The 19,019-nt window shown below is 46.3% G+C and overlaps 1 protein-coding gene across 3 annotated transcripts in view; it reads left to right on the top strand.

Annotated features, from left to right (window-relative positions):
• TRIM2 (tripartite motif containing 2) overlaps positions 1 to 19,019 on the top strand; it is a 156,587-nt gene that overhangs the window by 1,997 nt on the left and 135,571 nt on the right. Inside the window, exons 1-2 of one of the 3 annotated variants that reach the window (XM_075860339.1) lie at positions 1,250 to 1,453; positions 1,546 to 1,571. The gene's annotated coding sequence lies outside the window, so the exon portion shown is untranslated. Of the gene's footprint in view, positions 1 to 1,249; positions 1,572 to 19,019 lie in introns of those variants that run through there. The other 2 variants (XM_075860340.1, XM_075860336.1) reach the window with 2 other exon arrangements.

The following is a 19,019-nucleotide window of genomic DNA, read 5'->3' as shown; positions in this document are numbered from 1 at the left end:
GTGTGTAGTCTCAGCCTAATTAACATCTTTGTTAAATTCACTTATTGCAATTATTTTCTAAAACCATACCTGACTACTTTTATATGTGAAATTATTACTAAGGCCAGGTTCACACATGGGGTCTCTCTGAAAATCATCAACAAAAGTGCAAAAAAAAGATCTCCAGTGAAATTGATGGATATTTAACATATATGGATTTTGCTGCGGATTTCAGGCCATATTCACTAAGGAAAATGTGAACAAGACGGATGTTAAATAATGTAGGAGAAACCAAGTGCAATAAACTCATTATAGTGGTATTTTACCATTTGTTGGCTCTATTCACACTACATGTTTGGTCTACACTCCACAGTCTAGTGTGCTGGTGACAACCATGAGGATATTTTTATTCCATACGGTTTATTGAAATTATTAAAATGATTTTCCATTATTCATACCATCCTGTCCTATATCACAGGACTACATTATGAAGTAGATTTAGAGCATACAATAGATATAACGTGTTCAGCAGGCCTGAAGGCAATAAGGAACTTAAAGTCTAAATTGGGAGGACATATGCCAGATAAGATGCTGACACTTGAGGGCTTATTGGACTATCATACACATTTTTGTATAATTGTTCAAATGTAATCGAAGATAATCGCCACTTGTAATAGTGTCCAACGATCGAACGATGAGCAACAGATTGTTGGGTTTCCGTGGGTCGGCCACATCTACCTGAATGAAAGATTATCGTTCGTCGCTGCCACATCCCCTCATCTAATCAGAAATCTTCCAATCATTAGCAGTTCAGAGAAGTGGCGTGGGCGAACGGCCAACGATCACAGTAACGACTGAACAGCGAAAATCTTTAGCATTTATTGTTACGTGTAATAGACAGTCTTTCGAATGCAAACAACTCGATAAATCATCACTCGACGCTCGTTCATGAAAGAATATCTGCCTGTCTAATATGATCCTCACATACAGTCAATCTTAATAATAATAATAATAATAATAATAATAATAATAATAATAATAATAATTAAGAATTTGATGGTCCATAATGTCCTCCTGCACATAAAGCAAGAGCAAATTTGACGGTAAAATTAAGCAAATGGAAAATACCAGACACTCAAAGCAACATGATGTTACTCATCGTATTCTTTGGTGAAGCAGCTTTCTGTAGCCTGCAGCTGGGAAGCTTTGATAGATACCCATCATTATTATTCTCCCTGATGTCAGTATTTGCAGGCAGGAGGTTGTGAAGCACATTGCTGCGCATCACATAGTATATGTGTCTGTGTGTGTGTGTATGTGTCTGTCTGTGTGTGTGTGTGTGTGTGTGTGTGTGTGTGTGTGTGTGTGTGTGTGTGTATGTGTGTCTGTGAGTGTGAAGCCCTCAGGCAGTAGGGAGGTCACATCTGACAGATGCAGAGGATGCAAGCAGCATGCAGGGCATAGAATAGAGAAAGTGAGCAGTAACCATACTGCAGTCTTTCATTCACTAGCACATAGAAAGACCAAATCTAAATCAACTCTCTCTTCTTCTTCCTCCTGGAATAGCTACTTGATCCCTGTGTCTACTAAATGTGAGTAATGAATGTTCTTGTATCCTTCTCCTATTACGGGTGATCATACCAATGCTTTATTTATCCTGTACGGTGCTCACATAGATAAGGCTTATGGAAATGTTGGATAAAAACATTATATTTGCATGCTGCAAATATTGGTTAACAATTCCTGTAATGTATATGTTTATGGGAGAAATTCTGCATGAAACCCTTAAAAAAAGATAACTACTGTGGGTCCAGTTCTCAAGGTGGATTGAACGTGTATGTATGACCTTGTGGCCAGTGCCAATGCCTTTGCTGTTAGTGCTTCTTTTTGATGCAGGCTATATGGTTTGTTGTGAAGTCTAGACATACATGGTTGACTTGCCTCGGGTAAGCTTCAGCTTTTACTATACTGCAGATGACTTTTATTCACTGGGAAAATTCAGACACTGACAAGGGGTGTCTCAAACTTTCACTGTAGTAATCTTGTGTATTGTACTTAGTATATAGGTTGATCTCTAGTCTGAAATCTTACATACAAGTAAGGCTCTGTTCACACCATGCCTACATCAGAAAAAAAGAATACAGGTATAAAGTATACAATACCCATAATAGGCATGGCTGTATTTACAGCTCACTCTGCTCTAGGCACTAACCCTGAATATGCCCTTATTAATTGCTCATTTAAACTGGATTTGCTCATTTCTGAACAACTGTAATGACAAATGGTCAGTGTTAAAGGAGATCAATAATAAAACTATAATTTATTGATATTCATCAATTGTGATGCCGTAAAAATAATTTGTTTCGGTGGCAAGATTGATAAATGTAAATGCTGCTCATGATGACATTCTTAAAAGGCATTACTGCCTAAAGCACAGACAGGTCCTGGTGTTCAGTGGTGTTGAATGTTTTCCTCAAGGCGCGGATAATCTGTTGGGAAATACAGGGCACATTATGCTATACCGGAATCTGGAATCTATACATAGATTAGCTCTACCCCAAATAATAATATATACAGTGACTAAATATTACTACCATACCATGACTAAATAACACCACTATAGCGTAACTAAGGTGTCTTTCACACGGCAGTATTTTGTATCAGTATTTAGAAGCCAAAACCAGGAGTTGGTCTAAAACGCGGAATAAGTGCAAATCTTTCTATAATACATTTCTCTGTGTTGGTTCCACTCCTGGTTTTGACTTATAAATACTGATACAAAATACTCATGAAAATAACACCACAGTACCATGACTACATAACAAAATTATACCGTGACTAAATAACACCACTATACTGTGACTGGATAACACCCAGTACCATCACTAAATAACATCACCATACTGTGACTGTATAATACCACCATACCGTAACTGGATAATACCACTATATTGTGACTAAACACCACCATACCTTGACTGGATAGCACCACTATACAGTGACTGGATAACAGCCCCTTACTGTGACTGGATGACACCACCATACTGTGACTGGATAACACCCAGTACCGTCACTAAATAACATCACCATACCGTGACTGTATAATACCACCATACCGTAACTGGATAATACCACTATATTGTGACTAAATAACACCACCATACCTTGACTGGATAGCACCACTATACCGTGACTGGATAACAGCCCCTTACTGTGACTGGATGACACCACCATACTGTGACTGGTTGACACCACCATACTGTGACTAAATAACACCACCATACCGTTACTAAAGAACACCGCCAAATTGTAACTGGACAATACCATAAACCATTACGGGATAATACTACGATACCATGACTAAATAACACCACCATACTGTGACTAAATACCACCACCATACCGTGACTAAATAACACCACCATACCTTGAATGGATAGCACCCAGTGGCGTAACTACCGCTATAGCAGCCGTAGCGGCTGCTACGGGGCCCGCGGCATGAGGGGGCCCGTGTCGCCCGCCGGCACGGGCCCCCACCATGGCCGGAGGCTCCGCTAGCAGCCGCTATGGCTGCTACAGCGGGACGCCACTGAACACTACGGCAGAGCAGTGAGGTATCTCCCCGCTCTGCCATTAAACAAAAGATATGTATCCCCTATCCACAGGATATCCACAGGATAGGGGATACATGTGTGATCGCTGGCATTGATAGGGAGAACGGGGGACTGGAAGTCCCCTGAAGTTCTCCATCACAAACCTCAGACTTCCGGGGTCTGTGTCGGCAGCTCCGTAGAAATGAATGGAGCGCCGGTCGCGCTTGTGCGCCTGCGTGACCAGCGCTCCTTTCATTTTTATTGAACTGCGCAGACGCCGGAAGTCAGAGGTTAGTCATGGAGAACTTCGGGGGACTTTCGGTCCCCCGTTCTCCCTATCAATGCCAGCGATCACACATGTATCCACTATCCTGTGTATATCCTGTGGATAGGGGATACATGTCTTTTGTCTTTTCACACTGTAGGTCGCATTTTTTTGGGGGGTTGGGGACGCTGTATAGTGTTCCCTATAGGGGGGGGCTGTATAGCGTTCCCTATAGGGGGCTGTATGGCGTTCCCTACAGGGGGGGCTGTATGGTGTTCCCTACAGGGGGGGCTGTATGGCGTTCCCTACAGGGGGGGGCTGTATGGCGTTCCCTACAGGGGGGGCTGTATGGCGTTCCCTACAGGGGGGAGCTGTATGGCGTTCCCTACAGGGGGGGCTGTATGGCATTCCCTACAGACCCCCCCTGTAGGGAATGCCATACAGACCCCCTGTAGATAACGCCATACAGACCCCCTGTAGATAGCGCCATACAGCCCCCTCTGTAGATAACGCCATACAGCCCCCCTGTTGATAGCGCCATACAGCCCCCCTGTAGATAACGCCATACAGCCCCCTCTGTAGAGAACGCCATACAGCCCCCCTGTAGATAGCGCCATACAGCCCCCCTGTAGATAACGCCATACAGCCCCCTCTGTAGATGGCGTCATACAGCCCCCTCTGTAGATAGCGGCATACAGACCCCCCCTGTAGATAATGCCATACAGCCCCCTTTGTAGATATCTACAGAGGGGGTTGTATGGCGTTATCTACAGGGGGGACTGTATGGCGCTATCTACAGGGGGGGCTGTAAAAAAGGCACTATCTACAAGGGGGGGGGTTGTGTGACACCCAGGGGAAGGGGGGCCCCAGTCAAAAGTTTGCTATGGGGCCCAGTCTTTCCTAGTTACGCCCCTGATAGCACCGCTATACTGAGACTGGATAACTGCACCATACTGTGACTGGATGACACTACCATACTGTGACTAAATAACACCACCATACCATTACTAAATAACACCACCATACTGTGACTAAATAACTCCACGATACCGTGACTAAATAACACCACCATACTGTGACTGGATAACACCACCATACTGTGACTAAATAACATCACCATACCATGACTAATTAACAACACCATATTGTGACTAAATAACACCACTATACCTTGACTGAATAGCACCGCTATACTGAGACTGGATGACAGCACCATACTGTGACTAAATAACTCCACCATACCATGACTAAATAACACCACCATACTGTGATTAAATACAACCATACCGTTACTAAATACCACCCTAATATCGTAACTGGATAATACGACTAAACCATGACTGGAAAATACTACCATAGAGTGATTGGATAACGCCCCCATAACGTGACTAGATAATACCTCCACACTGTTGCTGAATAAAAACACTACTCGAATACCAAAATTACCAGTGAATATTACCACCATACTGAGAATGAATATGGTGGTCACAACACACAGGCGGTCTGCAATGTATTACCACACTACAGACTGGACGACTTATTAAAATGCTGATCAGATGCAGTCAAAGGCAGAATAAACAATTAATCCCAGTGACTCACAAGTGACTTCTTCTCTGACTAAAGTTGTTTGCTTTCCCCATTCTCTCCATCTGGTTCAGACCATCATGACAACTACTTCCAGCTACGCCTCACCTCTGCAGAGTATAGTGCAAGGACATTTGGCTCCATCTTTCCCAGTACATCTCCACCCTCTTCACAAACCCCCATCCTGCTGCCCCTTTAATAGTGACATCCTGATGTTAACACTAATAATCTGTCTGCTGTACTACTCTGTACTGCACTGTACTGCAGTAAAAGACAGTTCCCCACTGTAAATAGCATCATACAGATAGTCCTCCTTAATTAATAGCTCCATGCACATAGTGCCTCTTTAAAGTGCCCCACAATAAATAGCGCCGTACAGATAGTGCCCTATTGTAAATAGTGCCATATTACAGATAGTGCCTCATATAAAATTGTACCATATAGACAGTAACCCCCTACGTGCCCCATATAAAATTGTGTCATGTATAGTGCCCTATATAAAGTTGTGATATAAATAGTGCACCATATAAAGTTGTGGCATGTATAGTGTGCCATATATAGTTGTGCCATAAATCATGCCCCATTTAAATCTGTGCTACATAGATTGCCCCAAATAGTGACCAGTTTACAATACTCACCAATCCTCGTTCCCACAAGAAATCCAGCTCTGCCTCTATTGCTCCATGCCCACTTGCCCCAGCAGTCAGCAGTCTCATGCTGGCTGGTATGGTGACATCATCGCATCATGCCAGCATGTGGCAATGCAGAGCATTGAATAGGCTGTTCCCAGACCGGACCACTAAATTAAATGAGTTACCAGACTGAACTTCTAAATTACATGAGACCCCCAGCCTGGACCTCTAATCTAAATGAGAATTTAGAATTACCGCTCAATTAAATGAGATCCCAAAACTGACCCCTAAATAAAATCAGACCCCTACATCAATTCAGACCCTGGACCAGACCTCAAAATCAATTGTGACCTCAGAGAAGACCTATAAATTAAATGAGACCGCAGGGCCAGTATTACCTGTAAGGGAGAAATATTATGTACACTATAAGGGGACACTATTTTCTACACTATAAGAAGGCAATATTAGCTCAATGGGGGTACTATTACTTTTCACTAGGGGGGCAATATTACTCATAAGCGGGCACTGTTACCTACAAGGGAGCAATATTAGATAAAAGGAGCTACTATCACTATCTCTCTCTCTCTCTCTCTCTCTCTCTCTCTCTATATATATATATATATATATATATATATATAAATGAATTGTTGTCTGATGTCTGTTATCTGATGTCTGTTATCTGTTGTCTGTTGCCTGTTATCTGATGTCTGTTGTCTGATGTCTGATGTCAGGGCCGCCATCAGGGGGGTATTAGGGGTACTGGTGTGAGGGGCCCGGCCAAACCAAATTGAAAGGGGGGCCCGGCAACTGCCGCGACTTGCCATTGGTAGAAAAAAACGGGCCCCTGCAATGGGGCCCGTTTTTTTCACCACAGAATGTTGTGAGCTGCGGGCCCCCCTCTCGTCATGGGGGCCGTCGAACCGCCCGCCCGTGCGCAACCGATCGCGCGCACAAGGAAACTCCCACGCGTGCGCACTTGCGAGCGTCCGCGAGCACGCACCCACGAAAGCCCGCACTCGAGACCGCCCGCGCGCGCACCTGCGAAAGCACGGAAGCGCGCACCCGCGATCGCCAGCGCGCGCAACCGCGATCGTAAGCGTGCACACCCGCGATCGCCAGCCGCGGACACACACACATGGACAGAACTTACCTGGAGCCTGGCTGGAGGTGAAGGACTGGACGTCTGGACCGAAGACATCGCCTGAAGAGGACTGGAGTGGGAGAAGCTCTTCAGACACAGTGAGTAAAATGTCTCAAAGTGCTGTTTATGTATGGCCCTGTTCACACAGAGTATTTTGCAGGCAGAAAAAAAATCTGCCTCAAAATTCCTTAAGGAATTTTGAGACAGATTTTGACCTGCCCACACTATCTTGCCGCGTTTTTTTGCTGCGTTTTTTGCCCGCAGCGATTGAGGACAGCAGACAAAAAACACAGCGAAAAATGCATTTTCTGCCTCCCATTGATTTCGATGGGAGGTCAGAGGCAGAACCGCGGCAAGAAAGGACGTGCTGCTTTTTCTTTTTTCCGCGACTGGCTCCCATTGATTTCAGATTAAATCAATGGGAGGCGGTTTTGGAAGTTGTTTGGTGCTGATTCTGACGCAGTGTCCGAGTCAATATCAAGGCCCACAAACTCTGTGAACTGGGCCTTATTGTTAGGGCTTATTCAGATGAACGTGTAATACATCCGTGCAACGCGCCTGATTTTCACGCGCCTCGCACGGACCTATGTTACTCTATGGGGCCGTGCAGACTGTCAGTGATTTTCACGCAGTGCAGCGTGTGTCCGCTGCGTAAAACTCACGACATGTCCGATATTTGTGCATTGTTCACGCATCACGCACCCAATGAAGTCAATGGGTGCGTGAAAATCACGCCCAGCACTTCCGCAGCCATATAAACTATGAATGAAAACAGAAAAGCACCACGTGCTACAAACAGAGTGTCATAATGATGGCGGCTGCGCGAAAATCACGCAGCCGCGCATCATACGCTGCTGACACACGGAGCTGTTATGGACCTTTTGCATGCGCAAAACGCCACGTTTTTGCGCGTGCAAAAAGCACACGCTTGTGTAAATCCGGCCTTAGGGTAGGAACACACTTGGCACGAACACTGCGCATTTTATGCAACACATTTTATTGTGGAAAATCCGCAGTGTATCACAGTCGCAGCAGAGTGGATGAGATTTGAACAAATCTCATTCACACGCTGCAAAAAAATGGACCTGCAGTGTGGCTTTTTAAGCCGCAGCATGTCAATGTATTCTGTGGAATCGCTGCTCCTCTGTTGCGGAAATGCTGCGGTTCTGCCGTAAAAATCACAAATGAGAAAAAAAAAAGGTACTTTTTTAAATTGATAAAGTTTAGACTTGCCCCGGCCGTAGTCCTGGTGACGCGATCCTCTATTCTTAGCGCAGCTCGGCCTCCTGTCATGACGTTTCATCCCATGTGACCGCTGCAGCAGTCACATGGTCTACAGCGTCATCCCAGGAGGCGGGGCTACGTTCAGAAGAGAGAGATGCGTCACCTAAACTACGGCCAGGGCAAGTCTAAACTTTTTTTTCCCTGCAGGATTCCCGCAGCGGACATGCCTCACGAAACCTGCGCCACTATTTGGTGCGGTTTTGCTGGCAGAATTCCCTGCGGCTACCGGGGCGGATAAGCTGTGTAGTTTTACTCAGCATATCCGCCTAGTGTGTTCCTTATGATGTCGCTCCTGGAGCTGCTGCCGGTCTCTAAATAGGCAGTTGGTCCAGTAGAATTTGGAATTCTTTTTTTTTGTGAACCAGCTTAAAAAAATACAAAACTTTTGTGTTAGGGCATGTTCACATCACCGTTCGGTGAACCCGGCAACGGAAAGTGAAAGTGACAGCACAGCTTCCGTTTCAGTCACCATTGATCTCAATGGTGACGGAAACATCGCTAATGGTTTCCGTTCGTCACCATTCCGGCTGGTTTTCGGACAGAATCAATAGCGCAGTCGACTGCGCTAATGATGACGGAAACGGAAGCTGTGCTGTCACTTTCACTTTCCGTTGCGGGGTTCACCCGACGGAAACCTCAGACGGAACCCCGGAACGGAAGCGAACGGTGATGTGAACAGGCCCTAACACAAAAGTTTTGTATTTTTTTAAGCTGGTTCACAAAAAAAAATAATTCCAAATTCTACTGGACCAATTGCCTATTTAGAGACCGGCAGCAGCTCCAGGAGCGACATCATAAGGAACACACTAGGCGGATATGCTGAGTAAAACTACACAGCTTATCCGCCCCGGTAGCCGCAGGGAATTCTGCCAGCAAAACCGCACCAAATAGTGGCGCAGGTTTCGTGAGGCATGTCCGCTGCGGGAATCCTGCAGGGAAAAAAAAGTTTAGACTTGCCCTGGCCGTAGTTTAGGTGACGCATCTCTCTCTTCTGAACGTAGCCCCGCCTCCTGGGATGACGCTGTAGACCATGTGACTGCTGCAGCGGTCACATGGGATGAAACGTCATGACAGGAGGCGGAGCTGCGCTAAGAATAGAGGATCGCGTCACCAGGACTACGGCCGGAGCAAGTCTAAACTTTTTTATAAATTTTAAAAAGTGCCTTTTTTTTTTCTCATTTGTGATTTTTGCGGCAGAACCGCAGCATTTCCACAACAGAGGAGCAGCGATTCCACAGAATACATTGACACGCTGCGGCTTAAAAAGCCAAAAGCCACACTGCAGGTCAATTTTTTTGCAGCGTGTGGATGAGATTTGTTCAAATCCCATCCACTCGGCTGCGACTGTAATACGCTGCGGATTTTCCACAATAAAATGTGTTGCATAAAATGCGCAGTGTTCATGCCTAGTGTGTCCCTACCCTAAGGCCGGATTCACACAAGCGTGTGCTTTTTGCGCGCGCAAAAACGTGGCGTTTTGCGCATGCAAAAGGTCCATAACAGCTCCGTGTGTCAGCAGCGTATGATGCGTGGCTGCGTGATTTCCGCGCAGCCGCCATCATTATGACACTCCGTTTGTATGTTTGTAGCACGTGGTTCTTTTCTGTTTTCATTCATAGTTTATACTGCTGCGGAAGCGCTGGGCGGGGTTTTTCATGCACCCATTGACTTCAATGGGTGCGTGATGCGTGAACAATGCACAAATATCGGACATGTCGTGAGTTTTACGCAGCGGACACACGCTGCGTGAAAATCACTGACAGTCTGCACGGCCCCATAGAGTAACATAGGTCCGTGCGAGGCGCGTGAAAATCACACACGTTGCACGGACGTATTACACGTTCGTCTGAATAAGCCCTAACAATAAGGCCCAGTTCACAGAGTTTTTGGGCCTTGATATTGACTCGGACACTGCGTCAGAATCAGCACCAAACAACTTCCAAAACTGCCTCCCATTGATTTAATCTGAAATCAATGGGAGCCAGTGGCGGAAAAAAGAAAAAGCAGCACGTCCTTTCTTGCCGCGGTTCTGCCTCTGACCTCCCATCAAAATCAATGGGAGGCAGAAAATGCATTTTTCGCTGCGTTTTTTGTCTGCTGTCCTCAATCGCCGCGGGCAAAAAACGCGGCAAGATAGTGTGGGCAGGTCAAAATCTACCTCAAAATTTGGTGCGCGGTTCCAGGCGGTCGCCGGTGCGCATGCGCGGGAGTTTGCGGGTGCGCGCGATCCGTCGCACGGGCGGCGGTGTTTGACGGCCCCCATGACGACCCCCATGCTACCCAGGGCCGCCATCAGGGGGGGTATTAGGGGTACTGATGTGAGAGGCCCGGCCAAACCTAATTGAAAGGGGGGCCCGCAGCTCATGACATTCTTTTGGTGAAAAAAACGGGCCCCATTGCAGGGGCCTGTTTTTTTTCTACCAAAGGCAAGTCGCGGCAGTTTGCCGGGCCCCCCTTTCAATTAGGTTTGGCCGGGCCTCTCACATCAGTACCCCTAATACCCCCCCTGATGGCGGCCCTGGGTAGCATGATATAGTGCTGGACGGAGTACCGTTAACAGGCGGTGCCACGGTAGGGGGGCCCAGAAAATTTAGCTGTAGGGGGCCCTGAAATTCTTGATGGCGACCCTGTCTGATGTCTGTTGTCTGTTGTCTGATGTCTGTTGCCTTATGTCTGTTGCCTGATGTCTGTTGCCTGATGTCTGATGTGTGATATTTGTTGCATGTTCTTTATGCACAGCCAAATGACTGGACCAATCTGCACCAAATTTGGCACATAAGTTAATCACGCGTCTCCGAAGGTTTTGACCGGGTTTCAGCTCTCTAGGACCTACCATTTTCAACATATTAACAAAACCAAATATGACTCCAATGGCTTCCACATCAAGGACCTTCCTCCATATCACATCAGATGAACTGTACTAGCCAATAGAAGCTCGCAGGTCCTTCATTCTTAGCCTCACTCACATACACACAGTTTTACACCAGGTTTCCATAGCAACCAAGCCATTTTTCTTTACTCGACGTGTTACTCACCTTAAACGAACTGTACCTATACTGGATTTGAGCATTCTCATAAATTGAAACCATTTCATACCAGTCATGCCTCCAAAAAGGAACTCTGCCCTTAGACGAAAGACTCGTGTGGCAAAGCGCATGGAAGCTGCCCGAGCTGCTGAAATCTCTCAACATAACCAAGCCTGTGGATTTCAGCATTCTCATAAATGTAACCCCTTTCAGACCAGTCATGCCTCCAAAAAGGAACCCTGCACTTGGACTTTATTGGATATGTTGGCTTCATATCTGTAGGAAATGACGTTTTTAACCACACACACAAACAAACAGCAAACAAATGGACCAGTGTGACGCCGGATAACTCTGCTATTCTATATTAGAAAAGTCAATGTCTGTTTGTCTGTTATCAGCCATTATAGCGAATGTCTGTTTGTCATCCTTTATAGGCATCCAAACTCCAGAACCATTTGACCCCAAATTTGGCACATAGGTACATCGGGTGTTCTGGAAGGTTTTTGTAAAGGTCCCGACCTTGCTGTTGTTCTCTGTTATGAGCCATTATCACATGATTACGATCCAATACTATAAAAGGGAATACAGTTATTCACTTTTATAGTAACGCTGCCTTTATCTAGCAGTAGCAGGTAGTGCACTTTACAGGATAATCCTAGATGGGAAGGCACAGGGGAGCGGTTACCCATAGCAACCAATCAGATTACTGATGGCCAGGAGGAAAGCTGCATTACTAGCTGCAGAGACTCCTCTTGCCCAACTGCAAGCTAATCAAATGTGTCATACTGCTGCTCAAGCTGCTGAAACTCCTCTGCAAACTTGAGCTTTCTCAGCAAAAGACCAGGCAGGTGGCTCTCAGAAGCGCAGAGACTCCTGCCCGAACCCAAGCCAGAAAGGAAGCTGATGGAGCGCATCATTTTCAGCGTGCTAATGAGTGGGCTTTCATGCATGATGCTGTTTTCAATTATGATCCAACCATATCCATAAGACTGCCAATGTTGTTAATCAACAGGCTCTGTCACAGTCTTATGACTCCATTTCCTACCAGTTTAGCTGTTAGGTATTTAGGAAGCTAAGGTTTGTCTCTGTTCCGTAAGGTTTCCGTTTTTTTGGCGGAATCAATAGCAGAGTCGACTACAAATGGAAACCAACTACAATGGAAGCATTACCATTGAAATCAATAGTAATGCAAACGGAAAGCTATGGTTTCCGTTTGGTTTCTGTTCATGGGTTCCCCTGACGGAAAGGTCTGATGGAACCCATGAACGGAACCCCGACGCAGATCATCACTGTATATAACCCTCATCATCCTTGTATATATCAGCCTGGCTGGTATATACAGGAATGATGGGGGTTATATACAGTAATGATGGCTGGTATATACAGGGATGAAGGTGGTTATATACAGGAATAATGTCTGGTATATACAGGGATGATGGCTGGTATATACAGGGATGTTGGGGTTATATACGGGGATGATGGGGGTTAAATACATGGATGATGCCTATAACCGCCACCATCCCTGTATATAACCCCCATCATTCCTGTATATAACACCCATCATCCCTGTATATAACAGCCATTTTTCCTGCATATACCAGCCATCATCACTGTATATAACCTCCATCATCCCTGTATATACCAGACTGGCTGGTATATACAGGGATGATGGGGGTTATATACAGGAATGATGGGGGTGATATACAGCGATGATGGGTAGTCCAGCCATAATCCCTGTATTAACCCCCATCATTCCTGTATATACCAGCAATTATCCCCGTATATAAACCCTAACTATATAACTTTATCCATTAGGGAGAGGTGCTTGGTCACCCTCTCCTCACACACAGGCTTCTTATGCTCCTGACGGGCAGTGTCGGAGTCGTGCGGCACGTCTGCTAGATTGAGTAATACTGTAGCGTGGCCGCGCCGGTCATGGTGGGGCCGGCGGGAGGGTGCCACCATCTCAGTTGGCCCGGGGCCACAACCACCCTGCCCCCCCCCCCGCTTGCTACGCCACTGGCCCCATTGAACGGGTCTAATCCAAATATGGCTCCGTGGCACATCATTTTGCACATCTGCAGCCGAAAGCCGAGTGTCAGCCTTGGGTTTCTGCAGGGGATCCTATAGAACATGCATATCGGATTTGCCATTTGAAAATCTGACACATGTGAACATACCCAAATACTGCTAAAAGATCCCAATGTTGTATTAAATCCAAAATTAGTGCAAGTAAGGCTTGATTCACGTAGAAAATATACAAAAGAAATTGGTCCGCTCACCACTCATTTGAAGTAAGGACGCCTCATTCCATGTTTGACCGGTGCACGGGCAAGAGAGCTACGTCGGGAGTAGGTAGAAATCCAGGGAACAAAGTTAGAGGGAGGTCCAGCACATGATATGATATGAAAAAATACAAAACTGTTTATTTAAGTCAAAATTAAAACAAGAAGTTAAAAATCCCAGGGAGAGAACGCCTACGCATTGCGAAATTTTCAGTGCTTAATCATTGTTGCAGATTTTGGTGCAGTTTTCGATGTAGATTTTTGAGCCAAAGCCAGAAATGGATCCAAGAGAAAGGAGAAGTGTAAGCTCATCCTTCATATTTCCCATACCTTTTGAAACCACTTCTGACATATGGAAAGTGCACATAGGATGGATACACTGCGTAAAAGTACACAGTGTATGCGTCCTGGAAGCCGCAGGGAATTCTGCCCGGAAAACTGCACCAAATTGTGGTGCAGTTTTTCGGGCGGAATCTTCACTGCAGAAATACTGCTAGAAAACAAAAAGTTAATACTTACCACCTTCTCCGTTGTCATAGTGATGTGTCCAGGGACGGGCTGGGCAAGGGGGCATTGTTACTCCGATCGTTCGTCCCTATGCATTTCAATTATGTCAGCAGCACATTTCCCTGTTTACACAGGGAGATGTGCTGCCGACAACGATAATATTTTCTGCTCCATAAACGATACATTCAGCGGATAACTGAGCATTTGCTCGTTCATCGATTCATATGAACGCTCGTTTTCCCGATCATGCCTCCTTCACATAGATTTTTATCTTCCATTTTAAACTGCATGTTAAAACAGCCAGCGATTGTTAAAATATTACATTATTTTTTCTGGCGTTCAGGCTGATATTATACATGCAGTTTTTTGAGTCAAACACAGGAGTAGATCCAAAAGAGATGAGACATATCAGACTTTTCTTTATATTTTGTCCTTCTAGGATCCACTCCTGGCTTGGGCACAAAAAACGACATATAAAACTGCGATAAAAACTGCATGTGATTCTAGTCTTAGGGTAAGGGCACATGTTGTTGTGTGTATAACGGCCCTTTACCTGCAAAATTGTGCGGCCATAAAGTGTATTAATTAATGGGCGCACGATTTTGAAGGTAAAGGACCATTTTACCTGCACAACATGCAGCATTTGACAGCCGCGCCGAGCATGGTGCCGGCACAGGTACCGGCTTGTTCGGTGCCGCTCCGTACGGCCTTACCCTTAGAGTGGCGTTTTCGGTGCCATTTTTTATATAGTCGTTTGTCATTTTGTACATTTTTTTCGGACCTTTTTGAAGTCCTAGGGTATGTTCACACGCAGTGTTTTCAGGCGTATTTCGTGGCGTTTACGCCTCGGAAAACGCCTGAAAAAACGGAAGCTGAACACCTACAAACATCTGCCCATTGAAATCAATGAGAAAAACAGCATTTAATTAATACGGGGCATCTTTTTACGTCGCTGTTTTAAAAAACGGAGCATAAAAGGACGCTCCGTAAAAAGAAGTAGCATGTGACTTTTGAGGCGTTTTTTTGGAGCTGATTTTCCATTGAACACTATGAAAAACACCTCAAAAGAAGCCTGAAAAGAAGCTTCAAAAGAAGCTCCAAATTAACAGAAGTTTCATTTTCATCTTCAAAAACGTCTAAAAATCAGAGGCTGTTTTATCTGAAAACAGCTCCGTATTTTCAGACGTTTTTTAGTAAGCGTGTGAACATACCCTTATAGAGGAGCCTATGGAAAAACCGCCATACCCAGATGCTGCTTTTAGGAAAAAATTTGCTGTTATCTATAACATCTAAGTTCAGGACGGCCACTACTCATGGGCCGGTGCTGTGTACTTGCCCTCAAGGCTAAAATTTGCCAGCCAGAACATGGACGCGCACCTCTGCTATAAATACAGCCCGGCTTCCTGGGATGACGCTGCAGTCCATTGACCACTGCAGCATTTGATTGGCTGCAGCAGTCACATGGGATGAAACGTCATCCCAAGATGGCTGCAGCAGTCACATGGGATGAAACGTCATCCCAGGAGGCCCGGCTGCACTCCGAACAGAGGGCAGCGACCCAGAGATAAGTATTTTTATTATTTTTACACTAAGAAAAGCTTCTTTCATTATTTGCGGCGGAATAGCAAATTTTCTGCCTCAAAAAACGCAACATTTGCCTATTAGTTGCTGGTTTCACCTCGCTATTGAATTCAATTGGGAAAATCCGCAACAACAGAGCAGCGCTGCTGCAGAAAAGCGCAGATTAAAAAAACGCAGGCGAATTTATGAACGGTTTCCCAAATGATGTTTTCCGCTGTGTGTGGATGAGATTTGTTCAAATCTCATCCACTCTGCTGCTACTGTGTTAAACTCAGAAATCTGCATCAAAATCTGCAACAAAAGCTGCAACAAATATGCCATGTGCGAATCCAGCCTAAAGCTATATTAAAAGTCTTGCCTCATATGCCCCTATGCCCTATTATGGCTTATGGAAGTCATATGGGGGGGGGGGGTTACCCGCTTGGGACCCCATCCTCTATGAGAGCCGCATTGTAAGAGTGCCTCCTGCAGAACCGACCCATTCATGCATTACATGGTCAGCCATTCATTAGGATGGTTGCTATATAACACCACATTTCTCTGTAGCGGTCACTGCAGGGGCGATGTCTATCCAGACACAGTTTTCCCTAACGATAATAGCAGATCACCATGGGTTAGAGAAGGCGGACATGCATCAGCTTCTGTTTCAAAAGGGGTTAAACCCCATTAGCACGCTCAGGAAAATATCTGCACAGAATAATGAATACTCTGTGTATTTAAAAATCTGCATCATGTTCATTATTGGCATGGATTCTGCGCAAATAGGCCATGGATTAGCTCCATCCCTGTATATAACCCCCATTATCTCTGTATATAACCACCATCATCCCTGAATATACCATCAATCATTCCTGTATATAACCCCCACCATCCCTGTATATACCAGCCATCATCCCTGTATATAACCCCTATCATCTCTGTATATACCAGCCTGGCTAGTACATACAGTTAAGATGGTGATTATAAACAGGGATGATGACTGGTATATACAGGGATGATTGGGGTTGCTGTTTCTCAAATGAAAAATCATACCACCCATCATCTCGCTGCAGATCATACAGTGACTACAGTACTGATTAGAGGCAGAATTAATATTAACATTAAGTGTCTTACCGGTGATGTCTTTTCAGATTCTAGTTGTTCTTTTTCTCTTTCCTTCTCCATCCCGTCCAGACCTCTTTAACGACTTCTCCTGGCCACAGCCTATTTCTGAAGTTTGCCGCTCAGATGTCTTCAGCATCTCACTTTTCAAACATTTTTGCACCTATAAATGAAGTTAAAATTCTCATGGTGCCACACACTACGCACCTAAATATAATAGCACCATACACTGCACCTCTAGTCATAATAGCACCATGCACCGTGTCCCTCATTATAGTAGCACCATGCACTGTGTCCAGTGGCGTAACTACTGCCGTAGCAGCCGTAGCGGCTGCTACGGGGGCCCGCGGCATGAGGGGGCCCGTGTCGCCCGCCGGCACGGGCCCCCACCATGGCCGGAGGCCCTGCTAGCAGCCGCTATGGCTGCTAGAGCGCGACGCCACTGAACACGACTACGGCAGAGCAGGGAGGTATCTCCCCGCTATGCCATTAAACAAAAGACATGTATCCCCTATCCACAGGATAGGGGATACATGTGTGATCGCTGGCATTGATAGGGAGAACGGGGGACTGAAAGTCCCCTGAAGTTCTCCATCACAAACCTCGGACTTCCGGGGTCTGTGTCGGCAGCTCCGTAGAAATGAATGGAGCGCCGGTCGCGCTTGTGCGCATGCGTGACCAGCGCTCCTTTCATTTTTATTGTGCTGCACAGATGGCGGAAGTCAGAGGTTAGTCATGAGGAACTTCGGGGGACTTTCGGTCCCCCGTTCCTCCTATCGCTGCCAGCGATCACACATGTTTCCCCTATCCTGTGGATCGGGGATACATGTCTTTTAGTAGGGCACACTGTAGGTCGGATTTTTTTGGGAGGGGGGACGCTGTATGGCGTTCCCTACAGGGGGGCTGTATGGCATTCTCTACAGGGGGGGCTGTATGGCGTTCCCTACAGGGGGGGCTGTATGGAGTTCCCTACATGGGGGGGGCTGTATGGCGTTCCTTACAGGGGGGGCTGTATGGTGTTCCCTACAGGGGGGGCTGTATGACGTTCCCTACAGGGGGGGCTGTATGGCGTTCTCTACAGAGGGGGCTGTATGGCGTTCCCTACAGGGGGGGCTGTATGGCGTTCTCTACAGGGGGGCTGTATGGCATTCTCTACAGGGGGGCTGTATGGCGTTAGCGCCATACAGCCCCCTCTGTAGATAACGCCATGCAGCCCCCCCTGTAGAGAACGCCATACAGCCCCCTCTGTAGATAACGCCATACAGCCTCCACTGTAGATAACGCCATACAGCCCCCTGTAGATAACGCCATAAAGTCCCCTCTGTAGATAACGCCATACAGCCCCCTCAGTAGATAACGCCATACAGCCCCCTCTGTAGATAACGCCATACAGCCGCCACTGTAGAGAACGCCAAACAGCTCCCTCTGTAGAGAACGCCATACATCCCCCCTGTAGATAACGCCATACAGCCCCCTGTAGATATCACCATACAGCCCCCTCTGTAGAGAACGGCATACAGCCCCCCTGTAGATAACGCCAAACAGCCCCCTGTAGATAACACCATACAGCCCCCCCTGTAGATAACGCCATACAGCCCCCCCTGTAGAGAACAATCTACAGCCCCCCTGTAGAGAACGCCATACAGCCCACTCTGTAGATAACACCATACAGCCCCCTCTGTAGATAACACCATACAGCCCCCTCTGTAGATAACACCATACAGCCCCCTCTGTAGAGTACGCCATACAGCCCCCTCTGTAGATAACGCCATACAGCCCGCTCTGTAGAGAACGCCATACAGCTCCCCTGTAGATAACGCCATACAGCCCCCCTGTAGATAACGCCATACAGCCCCCTGTAGATAACGCAATACAGCCCCCCTGTAGATAACGCAATACAGCCCCCTGTAGATAACGCCATACAGACCCCCTGTAGATAACGCCATACAGACCCCCTGTAGATAACGCCATACAGCCCCCACTGTAGAGAACGCCATACAGAGTCCCCCCTGTAGAGAACGCCATACAGCCCCCCTGTAGA

Source organism: Rhinoderma darwinii, chromosome 1 (genome assembly GCF_050947455.1).
Source record: "Rhinoderma darwinii isolate aRhiDar2 chromosome 1, aRhiDar2.hap1, whole genome shotgun sequence".
NCBI lineage: Eukaryota > Metazoa > Chordata > Amphibia > Anura > Rhinodermatidae > Rhinoderma > Rhinoderma darwinii.
Note: the sequence above shows the minus strand (reverse complement) of the source record. Positions and strands in the feature narration are given on the sequence as shown.